This window comes from Pipistrellus kuhlii, unplaced genomic scaffold, assembly GCF_014108245.1.
Source record: "Pipistrellus kuhlii isolate mPipKuh1 unplaced genomic scaffold, mPipKuh1.p scaffold_m20_p_6, whole genome shotgun sequence".
In the NCBI taxonomy this organism is placed as follows: domain Eukaryota; kingdom Metazoa; phylum Chordata; class Mammalia; order Chiroptera; family Vespertilionidae; genus Pipistrellus; species Pipistrellus kuhlii.
The window spans coordinates 33,832,531-33,850,926 of NW_023425562.1; the positions used below are offsets into that span (position 1 = coordinate 33,832,531).

The window sequence follows — 18,396 nt, forward strand, 5'->3', positions numbered from 1 at the left end:
CACATCAACATCACCACTTGTTGGCTGATTTATTGATGATAGCCATTCTGACAGGTCTGAGATGATGTCTCATTGTGGTTTTAATGTGCATTTCTCTGATGATTAGTGGCATTGAGCATCCTTTCATATGTCTATTAGCCATCTGTAGTACGTCCTCTTTAAAGAGTGTTTATTCAGGCCCTAGCTGGTTTGGCTCAGTGAACAGAGCATCCTCCTGCAAATGAGGGCATATACCTCAGTTGCAGGCTCCTCCTCGGCCCAGACCCTAATCAATGTGCCTCTCTGCCTTTCCCTCTCTCTTCCACTTTCTCTGAAAATCAATAGAAAAATATCCTTGGGTGAGGAATGAATGAATGAATAAATAAATAAATAAATAAATAAGTAAATAAGTAAATAAGATATATGATTTGTAGATATTTTTCTCCATTCTGTGAGTTGTCTTTTTACTTTCTTGGTTTTGTCCTTTAAAGTACAAAAGTTTAAAATTTTTTATGAATTTGAATTTATCTATTTTTTTCTTTGTTGCTTATGTTTTTGGTATAATCCATCTCCATCTTAAAGGTGGGAAAACTGAGGCTTGAATTTGCCTAATATTATATAGAATGACTAAATAGAAGATATTTTTATCAAAGTTTTAAAAATTAAAATATAGTTTACATACATTCTATTAGTTTTAGGTCTACAACATAGTGATTCAACATTTATCTATCTTATAATGTGATCATCACGATAAGTCTAGTAACCATCTGTCACTGTACAAGGTTATCATCATATTACTAACTATATTCCCTAAGGTGTACATTATATGCCCATAACATTTATTTTGTAACTGGAAGTTTGTACCTCTTATCCATCCCCCCTCCTAAGCACTGCCTCACTGGCAACCATAGATACAGTTTGTTCTTTGTATCTATGAGTCTGTTTGTTTTGTTTTGCTTTGTTTATTTTAGATCCCACACATAAATGAAATAATTTATAGTATTTGTCTTTCTCTATCTGATTTAGCACAATTCCCTCTAGGTTCATCCATGCTGTCACAATGGTAAAATGTTATTCTTTTTATGGCTGAGTAATATTCCATATATCAGTGGACACTTAGGTTGCTTCCATAAGTTGGCTATTGTAATAATACTGTAATAAATATGGGAGTGCATATCGCTTTTCAAATGAGTATTTTAATTTTCTTCAGATAAATACCCAGAAGTGAAATTGCTGGGCCACATGGTAGTTCTATTTTTAACTTTCTGAGGAACCTCCATAATGGTTTCCACAGTGGCTGCACCAATTTACAATCCCACCAGCAGTACATGAGGTTCTTCCTTTCTCTTCATCCTCACCAATACTTGTTATTTGTTGACTTTTTGATAATAGCCATTCTGACAGGTTTGAGATGATATCTCATTGTGGTTTTGATTAGCATTTCCCTGATGATTAGTGATATTAAGCATTTTTTTTCCATATGTTTGTGACCTTCTGTATGTCTTCCTTTGAGAAAGGTCTATTCAAGTCCTCTGTCCCCTTTTTACTTATTTTATTTCTTAAAATATATTTTTATTGAATTCAGAGAGGAAGGGAGAAGGAGAGAGAGAGATAGAAACATCACTGATGAGAGAGAATCATTGATTGGCTGCTTCTTGCATGGCCCCTACTGGAAATTTTACCCGCAACCCAAACATGTGCCCTTAACTGGAATTGAACCTGGGACTCTTCAGTCTGCAGGCCAAAGTTCTATCCACTGAACCAAACCAGCTAGGGCTTGTTCCACCATTTTGGATTGTAAATCCCTTGAAGGAGGAACCTTACTCACCACTACACACCTATAACCCCTCAGTGTCAATAGCAGTGTTGAGAACATGGCACTTACACAGTGAGCCCATATTGATTCATTTGTGGGCAAAACAATGAGTTAATTTGACCATACTGGTGCATATCAATCCAAGATATACATATAACAAAAGTTACAATTCTTTGGAACAGTGGAATATTCCACTTTGTGGATACTGATTTTTTTAAACCTTTTTAGTACAGCACTTGTCCTCTAACAAAATTGCTCTGAATCATCAGTGAAAGAGAGAGATAGGAAGTTTCCTTTATTCCTTTCAACATCTCTAAGATCTTGCCATAAGACAGGCTAAAACACAGAACTACTTTTACTCTGAGATCAACTTTTCTTTAAGAAAGATAATTTAACCAAATGTCAAGAAAGCCACTGCACTGGTCATTTGTGAGTCATTAAAAAGTATTTATTGAGAATCTATTATGTGTCTAAGATGACTCAAAAGAAAAGTAAGAATTAGTTCTAGCATTCTAAAGCTTGCAATCTATTGAGGGAGATACGATATACAGGGTAGGTAGGTAACGATAGAAGACAGAATTTGATTACATATAGATCAGAGAAGGGCAAAAACTACTGTAAATGGGAGTTTTCAGGGAGGACTTTCTAGGGTAGTAGAAACCCTACTAAATTTTGAAAACCCTGTTTACAGTGATATTTTTATAGACAGATCATCAACAGGTGAGTTACCCTCCCCCAACCCCAATAATTTAATTTTTATCAGATTCCCAGTTACTTGATTTACATAAACCAATTTAAGATTCAGGGAAGAGTGGAGTATGTCAAATATTTCACCAAGAGTCTAGCTGCAGAAATCAAAATAAGTCTAGATTGTTTCTGACCATAATCCCTGATAGTTCAAAGCAAAGTTTCAATAGGAAGAAATAATTGAAATTGATTTTTAAATTAAAATACTATGTAGCTTACTTACCTATGAGTCTCTCTTTAGAAAATAAAGGACTGTTTCCTAAGCAAATCAGTTTACCTCTGGCCCTCCCTTCCCATGCAAATTAAAGTACTGGTTTAGAGCAGTGTTTCCCAAAGAAGTTATGCAAAATGTTAATAAATATTATGCAAAAAAAGTGCTCCATGATGATGTAAGTTTCAGAAACATGGGTTAGACAAAGTTATACAAGGTTCTTGTCAAAGAATTTCCACAGCCTTTCATATGATTACTTGAATTATGAATTTTTAAGATGAGGTTAGAACATATATAATTTCCAAACCTTATTTGACTATTGAATACTTTTTTTTTATAATGAAACATCATGTAAGACTGTATTCTGAAAACTAAATTTGGGAAATAAGAATGCCTTTTATGCCTTAAAAAATGCTATAATTCTGCATTTGTGCATTAAATGAATATTTGTAGATCTAATTATTTCACTTAGAATGTATAAGAACCATATGACTTTTATACACTGCAAACTTAAAGAACATGTTCAGCTTCTCCCGCCCCCCTCCCCAGGTAACCCAAACCAAATTGCAGTTATAACTAAGTCTGTATTACATTAATGCACTTCAATGGTGTCAAGTACATCATTTAAACTCAATAATTTTTCTTTTGCTTTTAATTTTAGTTTCTTGATTCTTTAGTGTTTTTTCCAAAGATACTGCCTTAAAGACAACTTTTTATGCTTGCATTTGTCCATTGAATAGGCTTTGTGGGAAATTATCTGATTAAAATAATAGTTAAGTCTAAGAAAAGTTACTTTTTATTAAGTAAGGCCTGTAATTTTAATTATGATTTTGCCACTTGATAACTACTGATTTTTTTTTTAAGGAGGCCAAAAAAAAAAAAAAAAAAAAAGATGCCAAGTCACATTTGTTTGTTTGTTTCAAGAATCTGCAAACACTCACTTTTACATTAGAAAAAGCTTAGCCTGCACTAAGATGTCAGAGCCTCTAAGATTTTGTAAGACCCCTGCTGATTGACCCTACCCTTGACCTTAGCTCCCAAGCCCAATTCCATTCTGGCATGATGGTGTAGAGAATTTATTTATTTTAACAGTAGGGAGCCAGAATTCCAGGAATATTCTTGCAAAAAAGCCCCAGGATGTATTTAACAAATCCGAAACTCCACATGACTGGGAGGCCTCTACTAACACACAAAGTGGGTAATAGTGAATGGCTGCTGTCAAAGGCTCCACAGATTTAGGCCAGCTCTAAGCGGTGGGACCTAGAGGAGTATGAAGAGTTTTGTTAGAAATGGCCTTTTTTCTCATCAAGGGAAAAATGAAAGTAGGTATATTTTAATAGCAGAGATCTTTTGGTAAAAAGCGGGGTGGGGAGTTTCCTGTAAGTAATTCAGGTAAAATTTCTCAAAGCAGGGAGGCAGTCTGAGGGCCAATTCTCAATTTTATCTGCCTGCTTCTATCTGTTAATTCCCATTTTCTCTCATGAATCCTACTAATTTTACTATAGGATTGTAAAATACAATTTACTATGCATTTTTACTTTTTAAAATATTTAATTTTTATTTGAATCAAATAATATGCTATTTAAATTTTTGTAAAATGCTAAAGAGTACAAAAAGGGAAAAACGTACCACGTAATGGTATAAAAATACAGCTTCTATTAATAATTTAATAAATATTCTTTCTTTTTTTGGGGGGAGGACAGTCTCTTTTTATATATTTGGACTAATTTTCATATAAAATTTTCTCATAGTTTTAAAATACATTACTTTATTATAAGAATGTTCCCTATATTGAATAATTTTTCCAAAGATTTTATTATAAAATTTGGAAGCATAAGAATAGTTGCAATGTATAGTGTAAACATCTGCATTCTTTTTGTTATTGTTAATCCTCACCCAAGGATACTTTTCCATTGGTATTTTTGGAGAGAGTGGAAGGGTGAGGAAGATATCTATAGAGAGAAACATGGATTGGTTGCCTGCACATGCCCCACCAGGGCTGGGGATTGAGGCTACAACTGAAACAAATGCCCTTGATTGGAATTGAACCCGAGACACTTCAGTCTGAGGGCCGATGCTCTATCCACTGAGCCAAACTGATTAGAGCTCAGCTGTATTTTTAGAATCAGATATATCAGACAATTATTAGGTAAATGACCCTAGAAAAAACAATAAACCTTTGTAAGGCTTTTTCCTCATCTATCAAGAAAAGAAAGTATTACTTATAGTGTAATCATGAGAATTAAATAGCATGTATGCAATCTATCTGTATTTCATAAATAGAAGATTTCCCAAGACAATAGTTACATTAAAAATTCAGTTTAAAAAATCCCTTGGGCCAAGGCCGGTTTGGCTCAGTGGTAGAGCGTCGGTCTGCGGACTGAAAGGTCCCGGGTTCGATTCTGGTCAAGGGCATGTACCTTAGTTGCGGGCACATCCCCGGTAGGGGGTGTGCAAGAGGCAGCTGGTCGATGTTTCTCTCTCATTGACGTTTCTAGCTCTCTATCCCTCTCTCCTCCTCTCTGTAAAAAAATCAATAAAATATATTTTTTAAAAAAGCATTAAAAAATAATAATAAAATAAAAAATAAAAATCCCTTGGAGCCAAAACCGGTTTGGCTCAGTGGATAGAGCGTCAGCCTGCAGACTGAAAGGTCCCGGGTTCAATTTCGGTCAAGGGCATGTACCTTGGTTGCGGGCACATCCCTAGTAGGGGGTGTGCAAGAGGCAGCTGGTCAATGACTCTCTCTCATCGATGTTTCTAACTCTCTATCCCTCTCTCTTCCTCTCTCTAAAAAATCAATAAAATATATTTAAAAAAATAAATAAATAAAAATTAAAAATCCCTTGGAGGATTTTCATTAGGCGAGAGAATGATCAAACCTAGATTTTAACTGGATTAATCTTGTAGAAATATGGGTGGTGGATAAGACAAAGGCAGAAAAAAATTAGAGAGAGGTAGATTTGATTCAATTTAACAGATATTAACTGAGTATAAATGAACAGCAAAGCACTATGCTAGATGCCTTGGAAATATAGAGCAGTAAAATCTTGACAGTTACCAAAACGACTTGTAATGGATAAAACAATACAATGTAAGGGAACTATAAAACTGAGTAAAACTCATCTATCCATCCATCCATTGAATATTCTTTTTGCTCTTCTAGGCCAGTTACAGTTCGAAGTGCTGAAGATAAAGCCCAGAAAGAAAGACAAAAGACTTGCCAATATGTAGCCCATATTCCAGTGGAGAAGATAGATAATCCTATATAATAAAACCCTAATATGCAAATCGACCAAATGGTGGAATGACCTGAGGAACGACCGGTCACTATGATGTGCACTGACCACTAGGGGGCAGGTGCTCAACGCAGGAGCTGCCTGCCCCCTGGTGGTCAGTGAGCTCCCACAAGGGGAGCGCAGCTCAGCCAGAAGATAGGCTCATGGCTGGCGGCTGGAGAGCCCAGTGGCGGGAGACTCTCCCGCCTTCGTGCAGGGAGGCAGGAGCAGGGAGCCGAGCAATCAGTACGAGTAGAGAGCAGGTGGATAGTAAGGAGCTAAGAGTCCTGGACTTCTGGTATACAAGTAAGTGAATAATAAAATATAGATAGTAATAAGTACCTTGAAGAAAAATAAAGCATTATAAAAAATTAAACAGTGTAAACCAGTGATGAGGGTGTTACTATTTTTTATTTTATAAGAGAATGCTTAGTTAGCCCTAGCTGGTTTGGCTCAATGGACAGAGTGTCGGCCTGCGGACTGAAGGATCCCAGGTTCCATTCTGGTCAAGGGCGCATGCCTGGGTTTTGGGCTTGACCCCTAGTAGAGGGCATGCAGAGGCAGCCAATCAATGATTCCCTCTCATCATTGATGTGTCTATCTCTCTCCCTTCTTCTAATAACAATAATAAAAAAAAATTTTTTTTAAGAGGAAGTTTATTTAGAAAGTCACAGAAGTTCAAGAAATGAACTATAGAAGAAATGGGCTCAGGAAATACTTTAAAGAGGCAAAAGAAGGGTCCTGAAGTTTAGGAGAGAGAGAGAGATAAGGAGGAGGTGCCTGGGGGAAATGGATGGGGAAAGGTGCTCCATAGAAAAGCCCCCCCACTCACCCCCAGGGTGTTATTTTAGATAAGCCTCTTTAAGAAAGTGCTGTTTAAACTGAGAATTGAAAAGGATTATGAAGTAAAGCTGTTCCTTTCTGAGTGAACAGGTTTCCAGGTAGAGTCAACTGGAATGGCAAAGATCCTGAGGCAGGAATGGGCTGGAAGGAACTCTACGGAGGGAATGAGTGTACTTGGAGAGTGTGATTGGAGCTAAGGTAGAGAGAAAGAATATGGTAGGAAATTAGGTAGTAGAGAGGCTGGACTCAAGTAGGACCATGTAGGCCTTGGTCCTACCAAGGAGACTGGCTTTTATTGTGAGGAACACAAGAGAGCCAACTGAGGTTTTTGATAGGAGAGCAATGAGATGTCTCAAAATTTAAAAGGTGATGGAAGCTTTGACTATTTTGTGGAGTATAAACTAGGGCAAAGGTGAGGGTGGGTGGGTGGAGTTTTTTTGGGGGAAGCTGGTGAGTGGAAACTGCTAGCGACCAACAGGTTGAAAACCACTGCTGCAGAGCCCAAGACCATCGGAAAACACAGATATTTACATTACGATTCATTTAACAGTAGCAAAATTACAATTATGAAGTAGCAACAAAAATAATTTTATGATTGGGGGTTACCACAACATGAGGAACTAACTGTATTAAAGGGTCAAAGCATTAGAAAGGTTGAGAACCACTGGTCTAGAGTCTCAACAAGGTGGTAACAGTGCAGGAGTTGGAAGTGGCCAGACTTATTAAAGCAGAGTCAAGATTTCTTGATGGATTCAGTGTGGGGTGTGAAAGAGTAAGGTGAATCAAGGATGAATCCAGATTTTGACACGGAGTGATATGATGCTTTAGTTAATAGAAAAATAAGCAAAGTGTTATGGCAGCACATTGGACAAGCAATTACTTTTGACTGAAGTTATCGAGAGAAACAGATGAGTACTGAAGGTTGAATAATAGCCTTGTTGCACTTAATGGGCACCTAGGGTGCAAAATTTAGGGAGGAAGGCCTCACTCTCAGGGTGGTGGAAACTCAGCAGAATAAATGCTTTCTTACATTTTGCATCTTAGGGGGTCTTATTTGTCTCACTCCTGGTACCAGCTATGAACATTTATGCTGAAAAAGGACAGGAACAAAGAACATATAAGAGGTCCACTAAGAGATTCCTGTGATTCACTGGAGAAGAGAAGTTAAAGGTATTTGGAAACCAGAGAAGCTCCCTATCTATCTATCTATCTATCTATTTATTTTGACAGGCTCCAAGGGCAGCCTTCTTGTCTTTCTTTTTTTATGTTGACATTGTCTTTTCATCCTTCTGTCATTTTCCCCCTTTCCCCTACAAGAGGGTCGGTAAAGAGAAGCATGATTTTTGTAAATTCCTTCTTCAAATGCCCAAAAGAAAACAACCTGGCCCTTAGGTCTTATGGTGTTAATTTTATTCTCTAAAGACTCTAATAAACATAGAAAAACTAGAAAGTTATGAAATTCCTAGTATCCAAAATATAGAGTACTCATACAACCTAATAGCAAAAACAAAACAAAACAAAACAAAAACCCACAAACCAAAAAACGAAAAAGCAAACCCACAAAATCGAATAACCCAATTAGAAAATAGGCAGTGGTTCTCAAAAGACATTTTCACAAAGAGGACATTTATAGATAGCCAACAGGTATAGGACAAAGATGCTTAACATCTCCAATCATCAGGGAAATGCAAATCAAAACCAGATAAGGTATCAACACCACCTGTTAGAATGGTTTTTATAAAAAAGATAAGAGACCACAAATCCTGATGAAGATGAGGAAAAAAAGGAATCCTTGTGCACTATCGGTGGGAATGTAAATTGGTGCAGGCACTATGGAAAACAATATGAAAGTTTCTAAAAATAATTAAAAATGGGACTATCATATGATATAGCAATCACACTTCTGGGTATTTATACACAAACAAACAAAATAAATAAATAAAAGCACACCTCAAAAAGATATATACTCCCATGTTCACTCCCATATTTATAATAGCCAAGATATGAATATAAACTAAGTGTCCATTGATAGATGAATGGATAAAGAAAATGTGGAGTATGTGTGTTCATGTGTATGAATATTATCCAGCCATCGAAAGGAATTTAATCTTGTCATTTGTAACAGCATGAATGGACTTTAAGGCATTACACTAAGTGAAATAAGTCAAATAGAGAAAAGCAAACAGTGTATGATTTGTTTATATGTGAAATTTTAAAAGAAAACACTAATCTCACATAAACAGAGAATAGATTGATAGTTGCTAAAGGCAGGTGTGGAGGGGTGCACAAAAGGGGTGAAGGGAGTAAAAAGGTACAAATTTCCCTCTGAGATTCGTCAGGCTGTTTCATGTTTCCAGGCCTCAGTTAGAAGATAACTAAGTCATGGGGATATAGTGTACAGCATGGGGGCTATCGTGAATGATACTTATTGCATATTTGAAAGTTGCTAAAAGAGTAGGTATTCAAAGTTCTCATCACAAGGAAGAAAATTCTGTAACTAGGTATGGAGATGGTTGTTGACTAGACTTACTGTGGTGATCACTTCACAACCTATACAAATATAGAAACATTATGTGGTACACCTGAATCTAGTATAATGCATGTCCATTATACCTCATTAAAAAATGTACTGATAAAGAAAATTCCTGAAAGTCTTTTTAAAGTCTTAACTGTGATTGTACGCCTGAGGTGGTCCTAGATATAAAACGTCTTGAGAAGCCTTTGCATTAGCTTGCACAGGTTGCCATAACAAAGTACCATAAACTAGGTGGCTCACACATCAGGAATTTATTATCTCACAGTTCTGGAGGCTGTTAAGACCAAAATCAAGGTGTCAGCAGGGTTGGTTCTTTCTGGGGGATATTGGGGGAAATCTGTTCCATTCCTCTCTCCTAGCTTCTGGTGGTTTGTTAGAAATTTTTGGTGTTCTTTGGCTTGTTGATGTATCCCCCAATCTCTGACTTTATCTTCACGTGGTGTTCTACCTGCGTGCTTGTCTGTGTCCAAATTTCCCTCTTTATGAAAACTGCAGTCATATTGAACCAGGGGCCCACTCTAGCCCAGTCTGACCTCATTCTAACTTAACTAATTACATCTGCAACAACCTTGTTTCCAAATAAGGTCACATTCTGAGGTTCTGGGAGTTAGGACTTCAACACATGAATTTTGGGAGGACATACTAGTAATTCAACCCATAATAACCTCCCTCTTTGATTTGTTTATTCCTGAAAGTAGATCATCAAATTGCCTCTCCTTTAATACATAAGCCTAACAACGTAGCCTCTGTCTGAGGTAAGTTGGAAGAAGCAGAGAAGTGATTGCTACATCACAGAGAAAAGAGCCAGTGACATAGAAGCTTTGCTGAGCATAACTTTATCTTCTCGAATGTCAATAATTAAAAGACATGCCTATGGGGAAAGGATATATCAAACTTGTTGAGAGTGCATTAACGAGGGGAAAAAAAAAAGTCCTTATCACCCTTGGGACTGCCAAATTCATCTTTTTTCTCTCTCTTTACCTTTTCTTACCACCTCACACTATGCTTCAGCAAACTAAGGTAAGTAATGATAACAAGAAAATATCACTATGGAACATGTGTGTGTGTTAAACAAACAAACTGGAAAGTAATAAATAAAAAGGAGGAAAGAAATATAAACAAAAATGTAGATTAAAAAAAACAACTTTTCAGAAAACTATCAAAGAAACAGATAAAACATTCCAACTAGTTCTGCATAGTCTCAAATCATAGATTTCATGATCTTTCTACTAAAAGTATCTATCTACAAAGAGATTCAAACATTTAAAGAAGATTTTATAGGATAACCTAAAAAACTTAAAAAGCAAGTTAGCATAATGTCCCCCAGGTTCATCCATATTGTAGCATGTGTCAGGATTTCTTTCCTTTTTAAAGCTGAATAATGTTCTATTGTATGCATATACTTTTTTTTTTTTTATCCATTCACCTGCTTATGGACATGTAAGTCGTGTCCACTTTTTGACTATTGTAAGTAATGCTACTATGAACATTCATGTACAAGTTTATGTGTGAATATATTTTTTAAATTATCCTGGGTATATATCTAGCAGAAGAATTGCTGGTTCATATTATAACTCTGTTTAACTTTTTGAGGAACTGCCAGACTGTTTTTCACAGTGGCTCCATCATTTTACACTTACATTCCTACCAGCAACATGTAAGGGTCCCATTTTTCTATGTCTTTACTAACATTTGTTATTATAACTTTAAAAAAAATTAGAGCTTTTGTTATTATATCTTTTTTTAAAAAAAATTAGATATTATGGTGAACTGTACACAAAATAAAATTTACCACTTAACCATTTTTGAGGGTACAGTTCTGTTGCATTAAGCATATTCATATTGTTGTACATTCATCACCACCACTCATCTCTAGAGCTTTTTCGTGATCCCAAACTGAAACTCTAACCCTAACCCTAATAACTATACCCATTAAACAACAACTCCTATCACCTCTGCCTCTTCACACTGGGCCCAGATCAACCATCACTCTGTTTCTGTGAATTTGACCACTCCAAACACCTCATAAAAGTGGAATCAAAGAGTATTTGTCCTTTTGTTATTGGCTTATTTCACTGAGCATACTGTCTTCAAGGCTCACCCCTGCTGTTGCATGTGTCAGGATCTCCTTCCTTTATAAAGCTGGATGGTATTTCATTGTATATATCCTGCTATTTTCTGTGTTGTTGTTGTTGTTGTTGTTGTTGTTTGGGGGGGGGGTTGCTAATTGCCGTTCTAATGAATGTAAAGTGGCATATCATGATTTTAATTTATTATTATTTTTTTAATCCTCACCCAAGGATCTTTTTTCCATTGATTTTTAGAGAGAGAGGAAGAGAGAGGGAAAGAGAAAAATTGATGTAAGAAACACAATGATTGGTTGCTTCCAGCACGAGCCCCAACCAGGCAGGGCCCGGGCTGGGGAGGAACCTGTAACCGAGATATTGGCCCTTGATCAGAATAGAACCCGGGGCACTTTAGTCCGAAGGCCGATGCTCTATTCCCTGAGCCAAACCAGCTAGGGTGATATATTGTGATTTAGATTTCCCTAGTGGCTAATTTATGTTGAGTGTTTTTTAGTGTATGATTATTGGCTATTTGTACATCTTCACTGGAGAAATATCTATTCAACTCCTCTGTCCATATTTAATTTCAATTATTTGTTTTAATTGTTGAGTTGTAAGAGTTATTTATTTATTTTTTTAAATAAAGCACCTTTATTGTTGAGAGTATTACAAATATCCCCTTCCCCTCTTTAAACTCCCCCCCCCCCAACTAGGTTCCTGCCTTGCCCCAGGCCTTCACCACCATATTGTCTATGTTCATGGGCATGCATATGTTATTTGGTTAATTTCTTCCCGCACCCTCTCCTCTCTCTGAGATCTACCACACTGTTCCATGTCTCCGCTCTCCGGTTCATTAGATTCCACATAAATAAGTGAGATCACTTGATGTCTATTTTTCTCTGACTGGTTTATTTCACTTAGCATAATCATCTCCATGTCCCTCAAAGGGTAATAGATCCTCTCTTTTTTACAGCTGCATAGTATTCCATTGTGTAAATGTACCAGTTTTTTGTTTTTTTTTGTTTTATCCATTCATCTACTGATGGGCACTTAAGCTGTTTCCAGATCGTAGCTATTGTAAGTGACGCTGCTATGAACTTAGGGGTGCATATATTCTTTCTGATTGGTATTTCAGGATTCTTAGGATATATAGTCTAGAAAATAGGTCCTTATCAGATATATTACTTACAAATATTTTCTCCCATATTGTAGGTTGCCTTTTCACTTTCTTGATACTCTCCTTTGATGCACAAAGGTTTTTAATTTTTTGAGTCAATTTACCTAGTTTTTCCTTTGTTGCTTATACTTTGTGTCATATTAAGAAATCATTACCAAACCCAGTAGTCAGCAAATTCATTAGTCAACAGAGCCAAATATCAACAGTACAACAATTGAAATTTCTTTTGAGAGCCAAAATTTAAAAAGTTAAACTATATAGGTAGGTACATTGTTATTAACTTAATTAAGGTATGTGGTATTTTGTGGAAGAGCTCAAGAGGCCAAAGAGTCACATGTGGCTCGAGAGCCACAGTTTGCTGACCTAACCCATTGTCAAACAACTCTATAATTTTATAGTTTCAGCTCTTACATCACAGCAACCCCTGCCCTCCATCTGTGGCTTCATTTTCCACGGTCTCAGTTACCATTCAGTCAACCACTCTGAAAATACTAAACGGAAAATTTTAGAACTAATTTATACAATTCTAAATTTCATGCTCTTCTGAGTAGTGTGATAAAAATCTTGCTACTTTCTGCTTAGCAGAGATGTAGCTCATCCCTTTGTCTAGGATATGCATGCTGTATACACTCCCCACCCATTAGTCACTTTTAGCTATCTTAGCTATCAGATTGATTGCCCCAGTATTACAGTGCTTGTGTTCAAGCAACCCTTATTTTACTCAATAATGACCTCTAAACTTTCAGAATTTTATTTTTATTATAATATGTTGTTATAATTGTTCTAGTTTATTAGTTATTGTTAATCTCTTATTGTGACTAATTTAGAAATTAAACTTTATCATAGGTATGTATGTACAGAAAAAAAACTACATAATATCTATAGGGTTGGGTACTACCCGTGGCTTCAGGCATTCATGGAGGGGTGTGTGTCTTGGAATGTATCTCCCACCAATAAGGGGAGACTACTGTATATCTAAGATCCATTTTGAGTTAATTTTTGTACCCTCTGTAAGGTGGATGTAAGAATTCATTCTTTAGCATGTGGATACCCAGTTGTCCCAGACTTGTACCAGCAGGAAATGGGCTGTGGAAATTGTACAGTCTCACTTCCCAGTGCCACTTGGAATGTGGCCATGGAAGATAAAGAACAAGGAAGAGCCTTCCGAATGTGGCGCCAAGAAGCAGAGAAATTTGTGACAAAGGGTATTCATCCTTGAGAGCGGAACCAGGATATAATCATAGAACTTCCACTGACAGGCAAAGGACCTTCACAATTACCACCCGGGAAGATGCTATTATTTAAGGACCTGGACTGCTATGAGACTCACATTTTTCACTGAACTTTGGTTCTAATGCAATGTATCTAGCTATGGGGAAGCACTTGGGAATTATTGTTATGGGGAAGAGTGGAGGGATTCACAGACAATGACGGCATTTTATAGTGTGCTAGGCACAATGCCTTGTCTTACTTCACATAGTTACTCTCTTAGGTTTGTACTATTATAATGTCCTTCTACAGGTGGGGTCACTCAGATGGGGTCAAGTAACTTTGTCAAGGTTACACAATAAGTAAGTCTTGGAACCAGAATTTAAAGGTGTGGGACCCAACTCCAAACTGGTCACTCTTAATTCTATCAAACCTGATAGTCACAGAAATCTATTGGGCAAGATAAAAGATATACACACTCTGAAAGTGACACAAGGCATACACACAAATAACTTCAGGGCAAGGGTGTGGGTTATCTAATAAAGAAGGCATAGATATGTTTCAACCAGAATACAGTAGATGACTATCACTAACTTTTAACCTTGTTAGGGACTTATTTATTTATCAGTTCCCATTACACCATCTGGCTCACGGCAGGTGCTCAATTGATATTTGGTGAGTGAATGAAGAATGAATGCCAGAGTTTTGTAATATTAGTCTAAGGTCCTTGAGCAGGTGTGCCAAATTTGCCCTCACACCTCCGGAGTCCAGTGCATTTAGCACTCAACAAATGGTCCTTGAACTAAAGTGAGAGAAATCCACACTATGGTTTTACTCTAAGGCTGCTAGGCTCATTGTTCTCAGTTAGCTTTTCTTTACAATGAAAGGCATCCCCCTTCCTAACTATACAGACCTTGTGAAGGATTGGGTTTTTCAAAAGATTCTTACTTGCTTTAACCTCTTGTGAGCTTAGGTTATATTCACTAGGTGAACTTGAAACCTCAGGTTTTTAGTCACTGTCTTTTCCAACCTATATGGCCAGTTCCCCTGGTGAGTTTGCTCACTGACATTGGATCCCTTCCCCACATATTTAGCTATACTGCTAGTCATCTGCACCTTTCTCTGCTGTAGTTATTGAAAAACCGTATCAATTTCATTTACTAAACCTGTATGAGAGCAAGATCCAGAATTGTGAGGGTATAGGGGCGACTGAGAAAGCCATGTTTCTTGCTCTCTGTGGCCCATAAAATGTTTCTATGTGTTTTAAAGACTGGATAATAGGAATACAATGGTAAAAATAAAACACAAACATTTCTGCTCCTTATCCCTACAAGGAGCAAAGCGATTAAAAAAAAAAAATGGCACTTGAATATGTCTTTCCAATGGAGGCTGGAGAGAACCACAAATAAATATCTTACTTTTGCTGGTCACAACTGAACTATACCTTCACAGTTATTTTCTGGAGACCCAGATTTCCAGTCAATTCCATCTGTATCTACAAAAAGAGAAAGGGGGAGGGGGAGATGCATTTTGATTCAAAAAACATCAGGCAAGACAGGCAAACAAAACAGTAGTGAGTTAGAGATCCTACGAGGTCTATTTTAATTTAAAAAGCAGTTTTAAAACTATAATTGACAGCACTACGGTAACAATAGAATGATAACAAACCGGTGGGGGATGGGGGACACTGGGCGCCAGGGTAGTTCCCCCACTTTCAGGAGCATGCTGAGCTTCCTGGGGCTCTCTCCTCGCCGAGCTACCCGGGGCTCTATTTGCCTCCAAGGCACCAAAAACAGATAAACTTTTACCTAGCCGCTCCCACCACACCTAGCATGGAGCTGCTGCTTCTAGGGTGTGGGCCATCCAGGGAAGGAAGGAGTCTGGTCGCCTGTCGGACAACAATGACAGTTTTGTCTTTTTTTTTTTTTTTTTTAATGGAGCTACATTTCCAATAAGAAAAACCACCAGTTGTGAAAAGTAGAGCTACATCTGTCACCCTCGGGCCGAAACACCTCTTGGGAACATTTGTCTTTGCAGCACCCCAGGTGAGGCCCAGGGTCCCCTTGGGAGTGGCTGCCCCTGGGAGGAGAATTCCTTTTGGTTCTAAAAAGTTCGGGCGAGGCAGCCTGCCTGAGCGCGGGGCCGGCGAGCTTGCCCCGTCGTTCTGTGCAAAAGTCAGTTGTGGCCGGAGCTCCTGGGCTGTTTGGCTTTGAGCGCGCACTGCCCCTGCCCTCTCCCTTCCTGCAAAAGGCCAAGGGTTTCTGACCCATCATGGCCCAGGCAGAGTTCACGCTTAGCCGCCGACCTCTGGGCAGAGAAAGCAATCGCGCCGAAAGGCGAGAGCACGGAATACACGCGGAATCGGAGAGAAAGAGAGAGAGAAAAAAATGTTCTTGGCTGCGCGCGCGTCGGCCGCCCCGGGGGGCACTCTTCCTTCCAGGAGACCCCTCCACGCTCCCCGTGGCCACACCCATCCCCTCGGCCGCCGAGTTGGGAAACGGAGGCGTGAACAAGGAGGGGGTGGGTACGGCAACGTGCGCCCGTGACCCTCGAGGGCGAGGTGGCCCTAAAAAAAGGCCACGCGCGGGGCGCGGAGGCTGCGGGAGGCCGGGAGGCGGGGCGGGGGAGGAGGAGGCGCGGGGGGTCCGGCCGCGGAGGTTCCGGGGCGGCGGGAGGGGCAGCACCTGAGGAATCCGCCTCCGGCCGCCGCGGTGGCCGCCGCCTCGCTCCGCCCCGGGGAGCTGAGCGCGCGACCTGCGCGCCGGCCCGCGAGACGCCAGCCACCGGCGGCGGCGCTAGCACCTCGGCGCAGGGCGGCCGCGGCGGCGAGCGGAGGAGGCGCAGCGCCGGGACCCGGACTGGGGGTTGGGGGAGACGATCCCGGGCCGAGGCGAGGGCCACCCCGCTGGTCCCCTCTGCCCTCGCGCCGCTCCAGGGCCAGGTGAGCGGCTCGCGAGGGCGCCGGGCGCGCGGGGCCGGGCGGCGGGAGGGGAGAGGTCGCCAGGCGGGCGCACGCCTCTGCGGGGCCGGCGCTGCCCGGGCGCGGGCGGTGGACACTGGCTGCGCGGGGCGGCGGACTTTTTCTGGAGAGGGAGGACCGGGAAGGCGGAGCGGGGCTGGGAGCGTGTGTGTGCGGGTGTGCGTGTGCGTGTGTGTGCGCGCGCGTGGCGAGGGTAGGTGCCGCCGGTGCGTCCGGACCCGAACCCGTCCTCCCGGCAGCTCCGGGGCGGTCCGCGCGCCCTGAGGCCGGAGGCCTGTCACCCCAGCCCTCCGCGCGCCTTTGTGGCGGGAGCGAGGGCTCCCGGACGTGGGTCAGGGAGGCTGTGGCGCGGCGCGGGGCGGAGGTGGCGGCGAGGGGCGTGCCCCGCCCGGGCCCCGGAGCGCCGGGGCTGCGGGGGGCTCCGGGGGCCGGAGGGCGGCGGGGCGGGCGGCGCGGGGGCCGGGAGGGGATGCGGAGAGCCCCGCCGGGGGAAGCGGAGCGCGTCCGGCGGTGGCCGGGCGTTTCTCTGCCCGCGTCCCCGGGTCTCCGGGCTCCGCACTAAATGTCACTTGGTCGCGAGCGCGCGCGTGCCTCCCGGCCATCGCGCCCGTCCCCCGGCGGCGGCGGAGGGCCACTCGCGCGCCCCTGTTCCGAGGGAGACACAAAGGGCCGTGCTGACAGCTGACCCTGACACCAGGGGACCGCCGCCGAGTGAGGTGTGTGCCCTGGCCGGTCGGTCGAGGGTGTCACGATGGGGCGGTTTGCTTGAAGTAAATCAATTCCCTCCTGTCGCTCTTCTGAGCCCCGTGGAAGGAGATTCTGTGCGGATTCCGTCCATCCGTGGGCTCTCTCGATTGAACTGCGCCCACGCAGGCAGCAGACCCCGTGCATCCATCTGCAGGGGAACTGCCCCGAGGCGGCCGGACCCCGGAGGGACTCGCCATCACGTTCCTTTCCTCCGTGGACCTGGCTGCTTCAGGGTCTTTGCGCGCCCCACCCGGCCCTCTGTCCCCTGTCCACGAGGTGGAAACCAATTTTTAATTTTTACTTTCCACACCTTTAGAATCGCCCCCCCCCCCCCACCAAAAAAAAAAAAAGCTGGGACATCTCTTTTTAAAACCCAGCCATTTAAATATGGGGAAGAGGTTTTCCCGCACAAGGTTTTTGAATGAAATGGCCCCTCTAACACATGTACTTATGGAATTCTGCTTTGAATTTTGTCACTGTGTTGGTTCTTTTTTCTGGTTGCATATATCTATCTGGTTTTACAAATGGCAATCCTGGAAACTCATTTAAAAGAGGAAATTTAAAAATAAGTGTTTTATTGAAAATATTTAGTCGTAGAATTGTACGCATGTGTTTAAAGGGAAATTTCTAATTAGTGTACATTGAAAAGTAATATGCATAGAGTAGAAATTTCTGTGTAATGTAAGCTCGCTCTCTCCCACCCCATCTTCCCAATGTGCTCCTTCTCCTCCCCAGAGGCCACTGTTGTCAATTTCTTGTGTATCCTCCCATAAGCTTCCTATTAAGATGGAATTACATTATGGCACT

The 18,396-nt window shown here is 41.0% G+C and overlaps 1 protein-coding gene and 1 long non-coding RNA gene across 4 annotated transcripts in view; one reads left to right on the forward strand and one right to left on the reverse strand.

Annotated features, from left to right (window-relative positions):
* LOC123651517 overlaps nt 1–16,687 on the reverse strand; it is a 75,209-nt gene extending 58,522 nt beyond the window's left edge. Inside the window, exons 1-3 of one of the 3 annotated variants that reach the window (XR_006740296.1) lie at nt 16,547–16,676; nt 15,281–15,357; nt 13,065–13,135 (exon numbers count right to left, since the gene is read on the reverse strand). This is a non-coding gene — a long non-coding RNA (uncharacterized LOC123651517). Of the gene's footprint in view, nt 1–13,064; nt 13,136–15,280; nt 15,358–16,546 lie in introns of all 3 variants that reach the window. The other 2 variants (XR_006740294.1, XR_006740295.1) reach the window with 2 other exon arrangements.
* GREB1L (GREB1 like retinoic acid receptor coactivator) overlaps nt 16,664–18,396 on the forward strand; it is a 198,644-nt gene continuing 196,911 nt past the window's right edge. Inside the window, exon 1 of the mRNA XM_036418475.2 lies at nt 16,664–16,803. The gene's annotated coding sequence lies outside the window, so the exon portion shown is untranslated. The remainder of the gene's footprint in view (nt 16,804–18,396) is intronic.